General features: G+C 43.4%; 1 pseudogene; it reads left to right on the top strand.

Moving 5' to 3' along the window:
- The first annotated feature begins 10569 nt into the window (after positions 1-10569).
- On the top strand, positions 10570-10871 carry LOC129644863 (ribosomal biogenesis factor-like; annotated as a pseudogene).
- The last annotated feature ends 5145 nt before the right edge of the window (positions 10872-16016 follow it).

Raw genomic sequence — 16016 nt, 5'->3', positions numbered from 1 at the left:
CTCGAGCCCTAGCAGGCTCCACCCCCTCGTATTCAATTGGTCACTCATCCCCACTGAGTCTCACTCAAAAAAAGTTTCTTGAATCCAAACCTACTTGTAATCCTTGATAACAGTGCCCTGGGTCTAGACCTCTTTAACTCATGTCTGCATCATTTCAGTAGCTTCTTAAACTGGGATCCCTGCCTCCAAATTAGATTCCACCCAGAAGCTACGGGCATCCTTCTAAAATACATATTGGGTCATCTCACTCCCTGCTTACAGCCCTTTCATGGCTTACCATTGCCTCTTACCTGGATCAGCAGCTTAAAACCAGGTTCAGTATGTTCAGGGTTCCTAAGGACTGTCTGGTAGGATTCTGGGCACTCCATTCCCTCCCTATCTGCAGCAATTCCACTTTTAAATATTTTATACATTGAGGTTCTCTAGAGAATTTCTTTTGAGAAAGGCAGCTGCTACCCTTCAAAAGAACTTAGAAAACCAACGATCCTGATGGATGTGTGGAGACTAGCCAGTTTGTTGCCAGCTCTCCCTCTAATTTAGCCACAAGCTGGCTCAGCAAGAAGTCCTGTAAGGCTTCCAACCAAAAACAATGTTGATGTGCAGCTGGAAATGAACATTTTTCATACCAGCAAGGCTGTAACCCTGACTGTGCAGCTCAGAATTCTCCAGCGTGAATGGGTGCTCTGGGCCCCTCCCAACCATGCTGCTTCCTCCAGAACACAACGCATGCTGCATCCAGCACTGGCCTGGCCAAGCACGTCTCTCCATGGGATGATGAGAGTCTGGGGGACCATGTACCTTTTTCTTTGAACCTGCTCCTTGTGTCACGGCATTTGTACCCATTGCCCACCCAACCATAACAAAGACAGGTTCAGTGTCAAGCAGTACCCAGGTTCTCCAAGGAGATCTAGGTGAAAGCAAGGAGCTGGGCAGTTCCCAGCTGGAGGAGAAAGTCCAGATGCCTCTTTCAGTCCGATCTTGTCTCCAGATTCTTTTCACTGTTACCTCCCACACTTCAACACATGATCCACAGAGGGTTTCAACCCTAAACACAGAGCAAATGCTCCCCACTCTGTACTCCCTTCATTGGAGGGTTCCCTTGCTTGGAACGACCTCCCAGACACGCCCCTTCCAACTTTTCCCATCTCAAAAGTACAATTTGAGCTCATCTCCTCTGTGAAGCCTCCACCTCTTTCTCTGAACACATAGTCCCAAGTGTTACATGTGTCTACAATATCCATTGGCTTCATGTTACTTCTTTATTGTGAATTTAGGATTTCTGTCTTGTTTCCCCGACTTCACTACAAACTCCTTGAGACAGGGGTCATAGGTTATTCCAAAAAGTATATGCCCAATGCATAGAAAGGGGCTCAGTAAATATTTGATGTAGGAAGGAAGGCAGAGAAGGAAAGAAGAAAGGAAAGCAATAAACCTACCATGTTGGTGATTCTCTAGGCACTGCCTTCTGAGGGTTTCTTGTTTCCCCCTTCTTTGTTAAACTAAGCTTTATAATAATGTCACTGGTAGAACTTTGCAGTCTCTCAGAGATTAAAGGTACTCTGGCTTCTTCTCTCCCCACTGCTTTTCAGATTCTACCCAGGTACTATTCAAGACTGAGGGGCAGGGGGCAGAGGGGAGAGACCTACAGCAGAGACTGTGAAGGGAGACACATCTGAGTTGGGGCCAAGTGTTCAAACGATTCAGTGGGAGAAATGGGGCCAGCTTCCCTCTTGCAGATGTGTCTGTGGGAGCAGAGAACAATCCAGTGTGCCCAGCAGTGGAGTGGCTGGGTCCTCCCTGAAACTGGCAGCTCACCTCAGGCCGAAGTCTTAGTCACCTCACTCTCACGTGTGGCGTTTCCCATTCAGCCTCGGGTTCTCCAGTCCTGGCCACAGACAGCACAGCCACTGCATCCTGGCCCTCCACCTTGGTGACTGGGCCTGGCCAAGCAGTGAGCTAGTGCTTCCCCCACTTCTCCTGGCCCCAGCACATGACAGGGAGGGGATTTCCTTTGGGGCCTTAACTGGGAATTATTCTCTTGCCCCATGTCAGCTGGCTGCTGGGGGAGAGTCTTCGGTAGTTTCATTTCCCTCATTTGGAATGTAGTTTTTAAGAACTAAAAATCAAAAACAGAAAGAGGAGAGGCCACCACCCACACTTGTACCACTCAAGCCCTCATGATGCCAGTCCTGGAAGAGGTTAGGGGTCAAAGCAAAGACTGAAGGCAAGTGAGGCTGACTTGGCTGAGGGTCCTTCTGGGCACGTTTTATTGCTATTCTCTAACCTTCTGGGCAAGGGGGTGGGTCTCCAGTCCTGAGGCCAGTTCCTCATGCTTCCTGTTGCCCAGGAAGGTAGGAACTTAACCAGTTCACAAAACTCTCCCAGGATGACGAGCTTATGGCCTCCCCCGTCACTAATTTCAGTGGCTGATGTCTGGGGGCACACTGCCTCTTCCTTTTCTGTAAACACCGTATCAACATATGATGCAGATTTCATATTGTACAAAGATAACAAGATGCTTACAGAAGTATAATGTCAGTGCCAGGGCGGGGCTAGCAGTAAGACACTGAGAGAGAGGGGCACGCACATCTAACTATGGTCCAGTTCAGGGCAGAATGGAGGAGAATCATGGAAAAACAGGAACAAGGCGCTGGGAGAGTCATGGGAGGAAGAGATTTCAAGGAACGCTTTCTGGAAGAGGTGGCCTCTGAACTGAATCCCTGAGAGACAGGACCGAGCAGTGAGTCAAAGAGCGAAGGAGAGATAAGGTGCCATCGCCTTCTCCAGAGAAACATGTTGGTCACTGAGAAATCATTTTTTCTTAATTGACAAATCTAAATCCCAATCCTTATCATGGGCTCTTAGCCCTGCATGATCTGGTCACGTCTCTGTTCCCATGTATTTCATATCACTTTCCTCATCATTTACTCCACTCAAAGCACGAGGTCATCCTTGAAGCCCATTTAAAGCAAGCGGGCTTCTGTCTTTGCCATTTTTCTCTTTTCTAGGTCCAGAATGCTCTTCCCCCTCCCCAGATATCCAAATAGTTCTCTCCTTAACTTCCTTGCGGCCTCTGCTCAAATGTCACCTCCCTCAAAGAGGCCTTCCCTGATCACACCATCTAAAATGGTGCATACACCCTCCATCACTTTCCCCTCACTTAATATTTTTTTCAGAACATTTTTTATTCATGTCACTGACTGATATCTTATTATATATTTACTTGCCAATTGTCTGCCTCCCCAACTGGACTGTGTGCTTCTAAGGAAAAGAAACTTGTTTCCTAGCTATTGTATCCCAGTGCCTAGAACAGAGCTTGATACATACTGGGTGCTTACAAATTTATGTTGACTATATGAATGAATGAAAGAACATTCTTAAAAAGAACAGTTGTGGCCGAGTCATGGGGTCAGGAGCCAGGTTGCCACATGTTGGTTAATCAGTGACAAGGTATGAAAATAAGCCCAGGGAGAGACAAATGCTCTTTCAAGAATTAAGGTCACACATAGAAAATAAACTGTTACCAAAGGGGAAAGAATGGAGGAGGGATAAATTAGGAGTTTGGAATTAACACATATACACTACTGTATATAAAATAGATAAACAACAGGGACATATTGTATAGCAGAGGGAACTACATTCAATATGTTGTAATAATCTATGGTGGAAAAGAATCTGAAAATAGATATATATATAATGTGGAAATTGAAAAATGATACAAATGGACCTATTTACAAAACAGAAATAGATTCACAGACAGAGAACAGATTTACAGTTATCAAAGAGAATAACAGGGGTGTGAGGGAAATAGGAGTCTGGGATTAACATGAACAAACTGCTACATATAAAATAGGTAGACAGCAAGGACCTACTGTATAGCACAGGGAACTATACTCAAGTATCTTGTAATAACAATAATGGAAAAGAATCTGAAAAAGAATTTATATACTTATATATAAAACTGAATCCCTTTGTTGTACAATTGATACTAACATAATATTGTAAACTAACTATACTTCAATTTTAAAAAGAAAAAAATATATATACATATAAAACTGAATCATTGTACAGATACCTGAAACTAACACAACATTGTAAATCAACTATATTTCAATAAAAATAAATTAAATTTTAAAAGAATCAAGGTCATAAAGGGAAGGATCAGTATGTGAACACCTTTGATAAACTGTGATGTGCCATGTAAATATATCTATTTCCTTGGCAGAACAAGCTAGGGAGAGATGAGTGGAGATGGGATCAAGTCTCTAAGAGGGGGTTAACCTTGGTAAAGTGGCGAAGCCTCTGCAGGTGGCAGATATTAAGGCAATGTGACAGGGAGAGGGAGAGACAAGCCCAAAAGGACTGTTGATCATCCTTGTTCGTAAGAATCCACTCGTGAGACCGTGGGCAACATGTGGGGGACTCGGTCTGCACTACTGCATAATGGCAGTGGGCAACCCTCACCAGGTGGAGGAGGAGGACACCTTGACACAAAGCCCACAGTCATAGCCACCTTCCAGCCAGGTACATACGCTGGAGTCCCTCAGCGACTCCATTAAGTAGGTACTAATGGTCCCAATTTACCAAAAAGAAAATTGGGCTCAGATTGATCACACGGTAGAAAATGTCAGTACCAACTTGTTTTTAGTAATAGCTACGGTTTTGGTTTCTGTTAAATTTCTGATTATAAAAGTATTACATAGATGCTGAAAAGGCTAAAAAGAAGAAAATCAACCACGGAGACAGCTCCCTGTTAACATGGTGTATTGCAGGTCAAGCATTTTCTCATGAATGTGCTATATGCTTTTTTAAAAAACAATGTTGACGGCTTCCCTGGTGCCTCAGTGGTAAAGAATCCTCCTGCCAATGCAGGAGACACGAGCTGGATGCCTGATCCAGGAAGATCCCACATGCCATGGAGCAACATAAGCATCTTGGCCACAACTATTGATCCTGTGCTCTAGAGCCCGGGAACCACAACTACTGAAGCCTGTGTGCCTAGAGCCTGTGCTCTGCAACAAGAGAAGCCACCGCAATGAGAAGCCCCCATTCACTGCAACTAGAGAAAAGCCTGAGCAGCAGCAAAGATCCAGCACAGCCAAAAATAAATAAATAATTTTTTTTTTAAAGTTGAAATCACACTCCACATGCTCTTTTGTAAGTTTACATACATAATCTATAGCAATACATTGGAATTCCTTTCCGATGTCCCTAAATTTTCATGGACATGATTTTGATTGGCTCTATATTGTTGTCACTTGGATTACCCAATTCTATTCGGTTAATTATCCAGTTCTATTTTGTATGGCATTACAGTACATAAAATTTGGGTACCAGAAGTGTTTCAAAAATCCCAGTTTTTCATGGTTACATGGTATATATACCATATATTACATAATTCCTCCAATGGGATCTAGAACTACATCCTCAAATCAACACTAACATTTTGGCCACAAACCTAAGTAAGTATTCACAGTTCAATTCAGTTCAGTTCAGTCGCTCAGTCGTGTCAGACTCTTTGCGACCCCATGAATCACAGCAAGCCAGGCCTCCCTGTCCATCACCAACTCCCAGAGTTCACTCAAACTCATGTCCATCGAGTCAGTGATGCCATCCAGCCATCTCATCCTCTATTATCCCCTTCTCCTCCTGCCCCCAATCCCTCCCAGCATCAGAATCTTTTCCAATGAGTCAACTCTTCGCATGAGGTGGCCAAAGTATTGGAGTTTCAGCTTTAGCATCAGTCCTTCCAAAGAACACCCAGGACTGATCTCCTTGAGAATGGACTGGTTGGATCTCCTTGCAGTCCAAGGGACTCTCAAGAGTCTTCTCCAACACCACAGTTCAAAAGCATCAATTCTTTGGCTCTCAGCCTTCTTCACAGTCCAACTCTCACATCCATACATGACCACTGGAAAAACCATAGCCTTGACTAGATGGACCTGTCTAAAAAAGTTATGTCTCTGCTTTTGAATATACTATCTAGGTTGGTGATAACTTTCCTTCCAAGAAGCAAGTGTCTTTTAACTTCATGGCTGCAATCACCATCTTCAGTGATTTTGGAGCCCCCAAAAATAAAGTCTGACACTGTTTCCACTGTTTCCCCATCTATTTCCCATGAAGTGATAGGACCGGATGCCATGATTGAATGTTGAGCTTTAAGCCAACTTTTTCACTCTCCTCTTTCACTTTCATCAAGGGGCTTTTTAGTTCCTCTTCACTTTCTGCCATAAGGGTGGTGTCATCTGCATATCTGAGGTTATTGATGTTTCTCCCCGAAATCTTGATTCCAGCTTGTGCTTCTTCCAGCCCAGCATTTCTCACGATGTACTCTGCATTAAGTGGACAAAAGATAAAGTGAACAAAATAGGCTTTTTCTTGGTTCAGGCCAGGTTTTGCAACCAAATGAGTGTGTTAAATTCACCAAAAAAACCTCTAATTTTCAGAGCTTTTTGGATTTCAGAATTGTGCACCTGTATCAGAATTGAAGCTGGCTGGTCCCACAGCATGGCCATGTTTCCCAACCGCTGTGACATTCTAGAATGGCAGCAGGATGAAAGACATAGCCATAAGGCAAGGTTCTGGAGGCAAAAGAAACGAAAAGGTGGTGGTGGGTTTCCTGGATCAGGGAGGGCTGCAGGCCTGGAGGTAGAAGCAGGGTCCTGAGGATCCTGTAGAGGAGCGCCTGGGGGAGAAGGAGGCCTGGGTGACTGACATCAGAGAGGCCTTGGCGCTGAGGCAAGGTGCAAGCTTTCACAGAGTGCAGGTCCAAAGCCCCTCAGTACATTTCTCACCCAGAAGCTCTACATGTCAGTGATAAGACCACAAAGGAGCCCCCTGAGTCTCCTGAGACTCTGGGAGGGAGGAAAGAAGGGTGGAGGGCTCAGAAGCAGCGGCTGTGGGAGAAGCAGCACTAGCTTGTTGATTTGGTGGAGACCGAGGGCAGTGGGCCCCGTTCTCCTTCCTGTGCCGGTGTCAAGTGTGGTTTGCTGTCAAGCGGTAGCAGGTTTAGCCACAGTCAAGGCAGGCAGCGGGGCGAGGCCCTCCGAGAGTGAGAGCAAGAGGCCCTGAATCTGACAGGTTATTTGCTAGAGCTGCTTTCAGCGGGGGAGCAGAATGAATGGTGGGGACTGGGGTTCTGGGTGGTGCAAGGCATGCTGGGAAGTGTGGGTTTTAATTGGCAGTTGGGCAGTTTAGCCACAAGTTGGGGGCAGGGCGGGGTCGACAGAATCGGGTTGGGGAGCGCAGGGAGGCTGGTAAGATGGAAACAGGGTGGAGCAATCTTTTTTTTCCTTACCCCATCAAACCAGAGGAAGCCTGACCTATCTGATCAACTGTTGTCAGGCTGGCAATGAGTTCTGGAGTTGGGTATAGAGCCTTCACCACTCTGAAAGAGTCTCTTCCTCTCCATTGCTTCTTGCCATAGTCACCAACGTCAGTTGCACCAGTGAGGCAATTCCCACACACATCTTGCAAATTCCCTCCTACAGGACTCTGCTGTCCTCTGCCAGGTTATCATCACTACCTTATTGGGGAGCAAGAATACTGGAGTGGGGTGCCATTTCCTTCTCCATTTCACTAATGATCACCTCCTCAAAACCTGTCCCAATTAATCCTCCCCTATGTAAAATGCCTCTAATTCCTCTGGAAGACAGATTCCCAGGTAACAGAATTACCCAAACACAGCAGAAAGCTGTCTCCGAGCCCAGACACCTCATTCATAGGAGAAGCTGAGTACTCTGGGCCTCTGCCTAGAGTAATCAATCATAAAAATTTACAGCTCTGTGAACAGAGGTGATAGCAGAGAGAGTAGGAAAGAAAGACATACATGAATATATAAGGACAAGCTCTTCTAAGTGCCTTTTAGTTCTCTCTGATAGCATCACCTTGCCTTTTCAAAAATATTTATTTTTGCCTGTGCTGGGTCTTCACTGCTTCATTTCTCTAGTTGCAGCAAATGGGGGCTACTCTCCAGTTGTGGTGTGAGGGCTTCTCTTGTGGATCACGGGCTCCAGGGCCTGTGGGCTTCAGTGGTTGCAGCGAGTGGACTAGTTAGTTGTGGCTCTCAGGCTCTAGATCACAGGATCGATACAACAGGCTTAGCTGCTCCATGGCATGTAGGATATTCCCAGACCAGGGATTGAACTTGTGTCTCCTGCATTGGCAGGTGGATTCTTTACCACTGAGCCACCAGGGAAGCCCTCGCCTTGCCTTTTAATGTAGATCAGATAAATCGCGTGAGTCTATAAACCCATGAAAGCTCCTCTGTATCACAGTGAACCTCAGTCGTTGATGCCCATAAGAAGGCTCTAAGTTATCAAGAACAGAGTAACATGTAAAGAATTCTTGAAGTGACGCGAAGTCACTCAGTTGTGTCTGACTCTTTGCAACCCCATGGACTGTAACCTACAAGGCTCTTCTGTCCATGGAATTTTCCAGGCAAGAGTACTGGAGTGGGTTGCCATTTTTTTCTCCAGGGGATCTTCCAGCTCATTAATTAAAAGACAAAAATCCAATTATAAAATGGGCAAAGGATATGAACATACATTTCTCCAGAAGATAAAGAAATGTGTGATAAGCACGAGAAAACACTCAACATCATTTGTCATCAGGGAAATGTAACTCATAACCACAATCAGATACCACTTCACACCCACAAAGATGGGTAAAATGAAAAAAGACAAATAACAAGTACTGGCAAAGATGGAGAGAATTCAGGACCCTTACACACCACTGATGGGAATGCAAACTGATGCAGAAACTTTGGAAAAGTTTGACACCTCCTTATGGAGTTAGCATAACTAAGTAGAAGTTGATCAGTTGTGTCCGACTCTTTGCAACCCCATGGACTATACAGTCCATGGAATTCTCTAGGCCAGAATACTGGAGTAGGTAGCCTTTCCCTTCTCCAGGGGATCTTCCCAACCCAGGGATTGAACCCAGGTCTCCCACATTGCAGGCAGATTCTTTACCAACTGAGCTATCAGGGAAATCAGCTATTTCATGCCTAGGGACTCCCCCAGAATGCAAACATATGTCCACAATAAAATCTTCATACAAATATTCATCACAGCATTGTTCATGATAGCCAATAAGTGGGAACAACCCAAATATCCACTGAGGGATAAACAAATAAACAAAATACAATATATCCACACAATGAAATGCTGTGTTCTTTGTTCACTCAGTCACATCTGACTCTTTGTGACTCCATGGACTCTAGCCGGTCAGACTCCTCTGCCCATGGAATTGCCAAGCAAGAATACTGGAGTGGGGTGCTATTTCCTGCTCCACAGGACTTTCCCAACCCAGGGATCAAACACAAGTCTCTTGTGTCTCCTGCATTGGAGTTATGCTAACTCCATTAGCAGCCAGATTCTTTACCACTAGAGCCACCTGGGAAGCCCCCAGTGCAATGCTGCTGCTGCTGCTAAGTCACTTCAGTCGTGTCTGACTCTGTGAGACCCCATAGACGGCAGCCCACCAGGCTCCCCCGTCCCTGGGATTCTCCAGGCAAGAACACTGGAGTGGGTTGCCATTTCCTTCTCCAATGCGTGAAAGTGAAAAGTGAAAGTGAAGTCACTCAGTCATGCCCGACTCTTAGTGACCCCATGGACTGCAGCCCACCAGGCTCCTCCGTCCATGGGGTTTTCCAGGCAAGAGTACTGGAGTGGGGTGCCATTGCCTTCTCCAATGCAATGCTACTCAGCCATAAAAAAGAATGAAGTACTGATTCACGCTACAACATGAATGAACCTTGAAAACATTATACAAAGTGAAATAAGTCAGTCGTGAAAGACTGCATATTATGATTCTTTTTATGTGAAATGACCAGAGTAGGCAAATCTATAGAAACAGAAAGATTAGTAGTTACCTAAGTCTGGGGATTTGGGGAAAGTTGAGGAGAGACTGCCAATGGGTATGGAGTTTCCTTTTGAAATGATGACAGTGTCCTAAAATGGTTTGTGGTGATGGTTGCACAACTCTGTTAATATGCTTTTTAAAAGACATTGAATCATATATTTAATATGTGTTTAGTATATGAGTGATGCTGGGCTTCCCCAGTGGCTCATTGGTAAAGAGTCTGCTTGCCAATGCAGCAGACACAGGTTTGATCCCTGGGTCAGGAAGATCTCCTGGAGAAGGAAATGGCAACCCAATCCAGTATTCTTGAGTGGGAAACCCTATGGAGAGAAGAAGCTGGCGGGCTACAGTCAATGGGGTCACAAAAGAGTCAGACATGACTCAGTGACTAAACAACAAAAATATAAGTCATAGCTCAACAGATGTTTTATATAAAATAAATAAAACTAGAAAAAAACAGAATCTATAGTCTCCACTTCTTGTATAAGAATCTCATGTGACTTAAGAATTTTTTAGGACATTCCCTGGTAGTCCCATAGTCAGGATTCAGTGTTTTCACTGCTGTGGCCCAGGTTCAGTCCCTGGTTAGGGAACTAAGATCCTGCAAGCTGCACAGTGGGGAAAAAAAAATAGCCTGGATCTTGTGTGTACAGATGGTGTCACCTGGAACTTGAGAAGCTATAGGAGGGTGTCGGAGGCCTGACAATGGCCAAGAAAAAACTAGGAGGGCAGAAGTCCAGGAATGTATTCCATATAGCCAGCCCAAAACCTTTAAGGTTAAAAATAAAGCAAAACCATTTACCACTAACCTTAAGAAGATAAACATTGTAAATGATGAAAAAGTTAACAGAGTGAATACATCTTTTGTAAACATACAAAAGGAACTTGCAAACTTCTCAGCAGGCCTTTCCCTTGAACCTCTGCAGAAACAGCTGATTTCTCAGCAGTGTCATGAAAACGTACTAGTTAATGTTGATGAAGCCACAAGATTAATGCTTCAGTTGTAACACACTGGTAATACATCAAAAAGATGAATAAATTAAATGTTTTATACAAAAAATCAGAATTAAAAGAATTAATGCTTAAATCGATACTTTCCAGTTATCTAGAAAATACATTTATGTAAAACACCATGTTTCCTGACTACTGCACTCTCAAGCAGATGGGATATAAGAGAAAATATCAACATCTTTTGTCTTGAAAAGATTATGCTAAGTGACAGAGTGACATAAACTTTTAACCATACTCTCTTGAATTTGAGCAGAGCTTCCCTTTGTAGCTTTTGAGTGTTTCATATATATATATATATATATATATATATGATATATACTTAGCTTTTCGATGTAAAAAGATTTCAATATTATTGAACTCTCCCTTTAACACCTGTTTATTTTATTTATTTTATAAATTTTATTTAGTTTTGGCTGTAATGGGTCTTCGATGCTGCATGGGCTTTTTTCTAGTTGTGATGAGCAGGAGCTACTCTTCTGGCTTCTTGTTGCAGTGGCCTCTTTTGTTGCAGTCACAGGCTCTAAGGTTCTCAGGCTGAGTAGTTATGGTTCCCAGGCTCTAGAGCACAGGCTGAGTGGTTGTGGTGTGTGGGCTTATTGCTTCACAACATATGGGATCTTCCTGACCAAGGATCAGACCTACACTGGAAGGCTGATTCTTTACCACTGAGTCACCAGGGAAGCCCTAACACCTGTTTGAATGTTTTTAAATGTTTTAAAGATTTTGAAGTTATAGATTTCTTACTTAAAATACAATTATTAGGGAATTCCCTGGAGGCCCAGTGCTCAGGACTCTGTGCTTCTAATGCTGAGGCACATGTTTAATTCCTGGTCGGGGAATTAGAAGAAGATCATGAATATATATTAATGATATTATTATTGTGTGTTAATTATTATATTGTAAGTATAATGTAAAGACAAATATAAGTATACAAATACATATACGTTTAATATATGAATTAAATTAATTGTATGTTTCAGAACACTTTGGGCGGCTGGTATTCTTTGTTAAAGAGAAAGGGGCCCTCATCCTTTTGAGAGCAGAAATAATTCTTCTGTTTAGGAAAAAGAGGATTCTACCCCTAGAACTTAGTTCTGTAATAGTCAATATTTGCTGGGCTATTTTTGAGGAGTGCTTCGCATCCAAACTCCCTTTCTGTTTAGGAGAAACTTTTCTTGCATAGTCTTGGTAGGAAACAGAGCCATATCCCTTGGAAGTTAGAACACAACTGCACAATCCAGGCTCAACCATCTGAATCTGCACCAAGAACCATGGGTCTGGAGCAAGTGATGTAAAGAAGCTGACTGTTCTGGGGTGGCAGCCGCAGCTCGTGGTATCTGGAGCAGCAGTGGCCACAGCACCAGGGACAGGGTTCTGCAGCTGCAGTGATGCAGCCTTCCAACCAGGCTGTCCCCGTGGCATGACCGTGGGTGTGGGTACCGCTGTTCACCTCTCTCTGGTGCTGCCCATTTGCTCTTCTGGATGGCCAGCCTTCACATTCGCATCCACTTTCGATCCTTCCAAGAACTTCGTTCCTGCTCAAGTGATCCAGAATCAGTTTCTATTGCCTGCAGTCAGGAACTCTAACTCATTTTCCAAATGGGAAAAGAAAATACAGAAAAACTCTTAAAGTTGAAAAAGGTGATGGGCAAAGGAGAGAAGCGGGGGCATAAAGGAGACATTGGGGCTTCACTGATATCTCAGTTGGTAACGAATATGCCTGCAATGCAGGAGACCCTGGTTTGATTCCTGGGTCAGAAAGATCCACTGGAGAAGGGATAGGCTACCTACTCCAGTTTCTTGGGCTTCCCTTGTGGCTCAGCTGGTAAAGAATCCTCCTGCAATGTGGGATACCTGGGTTCGATCCCTGGGTTGGGAAGATCCCCTGGAGAAGGGAATGGCAACCCACTTCAGTATTCTTTCCTGGAAAATTCCATCAACAGAGGAGCCTGGTGGGCTACAGTTCATGGGGTTGCAAAGAGTCAGACACAACTGAGTGACTAACAACCAACAAGAAGATATTGGGATTTGGAAAAGTAAAACAGGCTTTTTTCTGGAATTTGCATAAAGCAGTGACAGCAACAAGTCTTGTTAGAGTAAGACATTACCTGTAGCTGTGAGCAAAGCTGGTGAATTCCCAGGGAAACCGGGACTGCAATTAAATTGGCACAAGTCAAAAATTATAACCCACCATCCTAGAAGGATGTCACTCAGGTGCTGTGCTGAGTTGCTCAGTCGTGTCTGACTCTTTGCGACCCAATGGACTGTGGCCTGCTAGCCTCCTCTGTCCATGGGAATTCTCTAGGCAAGCATACTGGAGTGGGTAGCCATGCCCTCCTCCAGGGGGATCTTCCCAACCCAGGAATTGAACCAGGGTCTCTTGCATTGCAGACGGATTCTTTACCAGCTGAGCTACCCAGGAAGCCTCACTCAAGGAACAGAGTGATAGAATTATTTTCAGAGACAGTAGTGTCTTTTATTCTGAGATGATGTTTTTTGGTGGGTATACTTTAGGATAAGTTAGACCTAGAAACACATAATGTAACAGGAGTAAAATGTAGGCCCCAAACTTGATAATAATACAGGAAAAACTGAAATATTTGAAACATGTAAAAAAAATTAGTGAAAAAATTAATAACCAATACATTTTTATAGGTGAAATAATGTGAACCCAAATTTTAACAATAAGAACTGAGGGAGCTAGTTTATGATTATGTGATAGAAATGTTTATAGTTTGGATTATAATTACTACTTAAGCTATCCTGAAACTATAATTCTATATTAAGTTTAATAACAAATACTATAATTGGAATTGTTAACGGAAAAATAATGCTCTCTGATATACTCTCTATAGTGGTTTATAGGTTAAATTTGGTAACACTGAATTTAAGGCCATTTCAATGAAATGATACTTTTTTCATCTTAGGATCCCTTCAATCATACAGATTGGCTGAATATAATTAACAGAAGTTTGTGAAAGAAACAGATCCATATAGGCTTTGTTCCATGTTAGGTTTCAGCAGAAATGAGCTACTCTGTAGCTGTATGGCTTCTCTGCGCCTCTGTTTCCTCATTTGTTGATTATAATGGTAGCTATTTAATAGAATTGTTCTGAGAAAGCTAAATAAGTTAATACTGCAAGCTCTCAGAACAAAGCCTGATGTATTTTAAGGACTCAATAAGTGTTAGTTGTTTTTATTATGATTATTAGGTTTTTACTTGAGGGTAAAGTCAGATATACTTTCAATGGCTATGGAAAGGAAAGCAGGCTTGGGCAGCAGTTTAATTGAAACAAGATAACTTAAAAAACCCAAAAGGTGAGGCATTCTCAAAGGTGACCTAAATTTAGAAAAAAATAAAAACAGCAGAAATGTTTAGAGGAGCGTGTGCATGCGTGTGCTCAGTTTTGTCTGACTCTGAGACCTCATGGACTATAGCCCACCAGGCTCCTCTGTCCAGGGAATTTTCCAGGCAAGAGTACTGGAATAGGTGGCCATTTCCTTCTCCAGGGATTAAAAGGAGGATCCACAGGAGATAAACTTTCTGCTTAGAAACCCATCACCAACAGCAGATGGCCCCCAGGGACATGCCACCATTATGCTTCTGGCAGCAAAGTCTGTAATGAGTGCAAAATGGTCCACAGGCAGAGGGAGCAAAAGTGTTTAAGAAAAGTCTCTCTGAGTGACTTGTGAGGAGCAAGGATGTGGACATCCTGGGAGGAAACCAAGGAACCCTGTTTGGTAACCCTAGTAAGGGCTTTACTAAGGAAAACTCAACAGCCAAGAGGGTACTGGGTTGTAGGTCACAAGGAGCGAAAGCTGAGGGTGGAAGGAAGGGAGAGATCCAGAAAGGATGTTGTGGTGGGAATTACCACAGCTCCCACAACAGATGCAGGAAATGGAGCAAAGCCTCTCCACGTCACAAAAGCGGTGTGGAGGCGAGATGCTGACAGGAGCTCTTCCTTGGACTGGGTGCAAGTCCACAGCTCAAACTAGACCGGGCGATATGCACTTTTAACCTGGGACAGAACGTGGGCTCTGGAGTCAGACTCCGGCACCTGCCAGGTGGATGAACCTGAGCAAGTTCTGAGGCAACTCTGGGCCTCAGTTTCCTCCTAGGAACGGTGTCTTGCACATGTCAAGAGCTCAGTAGACCTTAGCTGATATTATTGCTTGCTGACAATTTCATCTTCCAAAGAGCAGAGGAAGTAATAAGGGGAACTGCCACTCTGAACCTAAATTTGGCCAAAAGGAGGAATTGGTTGGCAGAGTGGAAGTGACAGGAACCTTGGGAAAGAGCAACTGTGTCTTCTTAAAGTTTGTGATAGAGAAATGCTAGGACACTGTTAAATGTGTTCCCCAGATTTTAACAATTAAAAGAATTGTTTTTCCATTTCCATGGCTTGAAACTTGAGAAAGATGCTCAAGAATTTGGTATATCTTCTTAAGAACATCTCCTTTACCTGTGAAATCTCAAATCAGTTGAAAAGGAGAAGGGACTTAAAGAGATCACACAGTTATATATATATATATATATATATATATATATATATATATATATATATATATATACACATTTGCTTATTTGATTGTGAGAGAAAGTAAGCCTAAGATGGACAGGGCAGAGCAGAAACAATGATGAGCACAAGAAGGTGGAACAATTGTCTGATGTGCTTTTGAGAAAGTGAAAGCCTCTCGTGAATTGAGGCCTGTAAAGTGCTTCATAAAGTCATATTCGAAGCAAAAAAGGGATACGATAATTGTGGTCAATGTTGTCATGTTGGTGGGTGACAGAGAGAAAGAGGAACTTAATTTGTATTTTGCTTCTGTTTTCTGTGTCACAGGGAATGTTCTTAGAACAGAAAGGCCCAGAGGAGTTTATCCGAGGTGAAAGGGAAAATTGTAAAATACACTCCCAGTGTTTCTCTATGAATTCCAAGAATCTAACCAGACAAATTACTTTCCAGAGTATCAGGAGTCTTCCAGTTGAATTATCCTTGAGGCATTGTCTAAATGACAAACCTCTGGAGACAGACACTTATTACAATTTTCAAAACAGTGAGCAAATTCACTTCCACATATCACAGCCATTGAATTTATTGCCAGTCCCAGAACCAAAATGGAATATTGATGAGATGGCT

This window comes from Bubalus kerabau, chromosome 2 (genome assembly GCF_029407905.1).
Source record: "Bubalus kerabau isolate K-KA32 ecotype Philippines breed swamp buffalo chromosome 2, PCC_UOA_SB_1v2, whole genome shotgun sequence".
NCBI classification, from domain to species: domain Eukaryota; kingdom Metazoa; phylum Chordata; class Mammalia; order Artiodactyla; family Bovidae; genus Bubalus; species Bubalus kerabau.
Note: the sequence above shows the minus strand (reverse complement) of the source record. Positions and strands in the feature narration are given on the sequence as shown.